The 3,874-nt window shown below is 45.5% G+C and overlaps 1 pseudogene across 1 annotated transcript; it reads left to right on the forward strand.

Moving 5' to 3' along the window:
* The first annotated feature begins 420 nt into the window (after positions 1-420).
* Positions 421-2,839, forward strand: LOC147635684 (F-box/kelch-repeat protein At5g60570 pseudogene; annotated as a pseudogene). The gene has a single exon (XR_015266694.1). The product of XR_015266694.1 is annotated as an F-box/kelch-repeat protein At5g60570 pseudogene (transcript).
* The last annotated feature ends 1,035 nt before the right edge of the window (positions 2,840-3,874 follow it).

The raw sequence follows: 3,874 nt of genomic DNA on the forward strand, positions 1-3,874 counted from the left end.
GGTTTCGCTACTTCCTTAAGGTATAACCGCGAAAGACCCATATACTGGTCATGAAAGTGACCAAGAACTCCCGAAGGAGCCCAGGTACTGTGGGACTTGCTATTAAGCTCACCCACTAAAAACTATGCAAACCCGGTGGGTTTCCGGAGAGGAATTGCCCTACCCACATTGGGCGTCGGCTCGAAACACATATACATACATACATACCATATGTACAACTTTAAAAATATCCTTGTTTTAAGTGGGCCATGAAAAACAACCTCCAACTTCCAAGGGGCGATTTTTAAATTAAATCTGTCTTGTTTTTTATGGGCCATGGATTCTCACGCCTACTCCCATTGTCTTGGAGTTACTTTCTCCGAGATTTTTTATTCAAGATGGAAAAATTTTCAAATAATGGAATCTGGAGTGCTCATTTTTCTGATGTAGGTTATGCTGCACTTTCTTGCCTGTTTTACTCTCTCCTTCTCATCAGCCATCTCTGAAGTTCGAGTTCTGTTGCATCTCAACAACCTTCCTGTTGCTTCTCAGCAGCTTGCAAATCGAACGCATCTGAGATGCCCGTTTTATGTGCAATTCTAGAAATTAAAGTTTCTGCACATCAACTTAGAAACCCTAACTCCGCGGACAAGTCCATCTCTGAATCCCTAGCCAGCTGCAACTGAGAAGCCCTAAAATTAATGCCGATAGATGTCGAAAGTTTACCTTATGATCTGAAGCTAGCTTCAGCTTTGGAGATAGGAGCTTTGACAGGAATATCATTTCATAAATCCTGACTTTTGCAGAGTCTTTGGAGATAGGTGCAAGAATCCTAGCTTTGATAGGAGAATCTGCTCAGAATAAGTTTTGCCGATTCGGGTGTATGTTGCTGTCCTTCTCTACAGAGACTAGAGTTTCCTGTAAGAGATTTTGGACGGCCAGGGTTACCTGCTTCCTGTCCAATCTTTAATGGTCCAATGGTTGCTGCTCGAGATCTGCAGGGCAGAGGTCGCTCATGGTGTAAAATCAAGCAACGGTGCCAAAGAGAGGAGGAAGAAGCCGCAGCGAGCAAAGCTTAAGACCAGGAAGCTTGTCACCAAAGCATTGAATGTCAGCGTGGTCGTACAGGAGGGTGCAGGCGTTATCGCTTCCCTTCAGGAGGACGAAGGCACGGCAGGTGAGATGGTCGCGATACAGGAGGGTGGAGTCACAGCAGGTGGAAGGGTGGCCGTTCGGCACAGTGCAGTTGAAATCTCTGCCCTGCCTGAGCGCAGCTCTATTAAAGATCAGGCAAGCGCTGGAAAAACTGATGAAGTCCCCAGTGATGAAGAGGCTGCAGACACATCTTACCTGCCAGGCCTTGATGATTCGGTGGCCCTCAGATGTCTCGCTTTCTTACCTCGGACTCAGCACTGGAAACTGGCCATGCTTTCTCGCAGGCATCGAGACCTTGTCCGTGACGCCTTGTTTCTGAAGCTTTGTCCTCAGGATCGCATTGTTGAGCAGCGGATCTGCATCTACACAAGTGGCAATAATGGGTGGACTGCCTTTGATCCCAAGCAGAACACATGGAGAAATTTGCCCCATGCAAACGTAGACCCTAATTTTGATCTCTCAGACAAAGAATCTCTGTCTGCGGGCACTCACTTACTGTGGCTTGGCCGGGAAGTTTTTGATTTTGCTTGCTACAAGTATGATTTGGTGTCAAACAGCTGGGAAAGAGGCCCTCCCATGGTAAATCCTCGTTGCCTCTTTGCCTCTGCTAGTTGTGGCGAGTTTGCCTTTGTTGCTGGGGGCTTCAGTGTAGGTGGGATGCAGTTCAATGTTCTGAACTCTGCAGAGAGATATAATTCATTGAAGGGCATATGGGAAGCCTTACCTCACATGGCCACCCCTAGGCACAAGTGCTCTGGATTTTTCATGGACGGGAAGTTCTATGTCATTGGAGGGAAAACCAGGAACCATGAACCACTCACTAGTGGAGAGGAGTATGATCCTGAGAAGAATGTTTGGAGAACCATAGAGAATATGTATTCTGCTCCAGCTTCAACGCCCTCATTTGAGCCTTCCCCCCCTCTGGTGGCAGTTGCAGGCAATCAGCTCTATGCCATTGAGAGCTCCAGCAATCTTCTCAAAGTTTATGAGAAGCACAGGAACACATGGAAGGTTCTAGGCCCTGTGCCAGTTAGGGCTGATTTCTGCAATGGGTGGGGTTTGGCATTCAAAGCTTTGGGTGATCAGCTCTTTGTGATCGGTGGACACCGGACATCAACTCAGGAGCGTGAAGGTGTTGCTGTATTTTCTTGGCGGCCTCAGCCTGGTGCTTCGGCTCCAGAATGGCAGCTTGTAAACTCAAGAGTTACAGGAACTGGGAACTTTCTGTTCAACTGTGCTGTTATGGCTTGCTGATATGCAACCTTGACCCTTTGCATGTTGCCAAAGGGCTTAGACTGGGTTTGCCTCTCCGTCCATGTTTGTCTACAATGGATACTGTCACACTTTTCATTGGGGTTCCCAAAGATGTGAAGGTGGCTCGTTTATCTGAGGGCATCCTCCTGTGACATGGATGGGAGCATCTTGGAGGGTCACTGGAGAGGGCCTATTTGTTGTTGCCCAAAGGCCGTGCAGATCCGTGTTTGGAACATCCCGTGTTGTCACATAAAATGTTTAGTTGAATATCTTGAACTTTCCTGCTAACTCCACCAAATGCTCCAGTTCATTTTCCTGAAGGTAGTGACTTATCTAGATAGGGTTTTATGCAAGATAATTTCTAGCATCGTGTGGTCTTTTCTTGGCTAGATTTTTACCATAAATTATTGTCATTTTGACCATTCTGGTTAATTCTGCCATTATTTTTCAAGGTTGTATGGGATAGTATGTTTTGTTTATAGTGATGAAGTGCTTCATTTGGCTTGTTGGTAAGTCTGGTGCTCTAACTATGGTTTAAACAGATTCTCCGTAAGAGATCTCTTCAAGAAAATTTTGATTTACATTCCCTTGATTATTTTAATAGTTTTTACCGATCTGATGGATAAGGATCTGACATCTAGCTTTTTGTATGTACTAGTTGGGAACCCGTGCTTCGCACATCTTTTGAGGCTTCCAAAATCAAATGTTACCCAAACCTCCTCAAACCTCCTCCTCCCCATCCGGAACCTCTAAATTCTTGCCACGTTGCGGCTTTGTGAAACTCTTCTTTAAGATAATATAGAGATATAGAGATGGTCTGTCTTGAACCGACACCTGCTAAAGTAGTGCCAGAAAGTTTCACGGAAGCAATGTAATTGTCAAACTTAATATAAAATCGAACAATTAGACCACACGATAATTGATTACATGCACACATGTCGAGTCGAAGTTCCCCCTCCCCCCCAAGCCCCTAATGCAGAAAACCCCCAGAGGAGTGTATGCTTTATTTGATATGAGCATGCTGGTACAAACTGCAAATCTACGATTCCCTTACGTGATCTTGTGTGTTCTTCGGTTCCTTTCAGTCAAAATTGGTCGCCTGAATTCGGTCTGGTGAAGGAGGCTGCATTTTGCTTTACTGTTCCAGGCTGCATTTTGCTTTTTATAGGCCTCTCTACCCCATTGTTTCTGGTCTGCTACCTTCTGTTTGGTGTCTAGTCCTCGGCAGTGCCTGCTGCTGGTCTTCATCTCATTTTGGCACCCTGCTGGCTTTGCATGACTCCTCATTGGCGTGCACCTAGTCTATACTGTGCAAACCTTGACAAAATATCAAGGTCACTCAATGATCCTGTCCCAGCAATTGCCGATCTTTCTACCCTGTTCTGCATGTGTCTACCCTGTTCGTGTCCTCATGAAGCCATGAGGTGCACGCATCTGAGGATTGATGCATGTTAAAAAATAAATAAATAATTTAATTTTAATACAA

This window comes from Cibotium barometz, chromosome 9 (genome assembly GCF_041138505.1).
Source record: "Cibotium barometz isolate CiBa-2024 chromosome 9, ASM4113850v1, whole genome shotgun sequence".
NCBI lineage: Eukaryota > Viridiplantae > Streptophyta > Polypodiopsida > Cyatheales > Cibotiaceae > Cibotium > Cibotium barometz.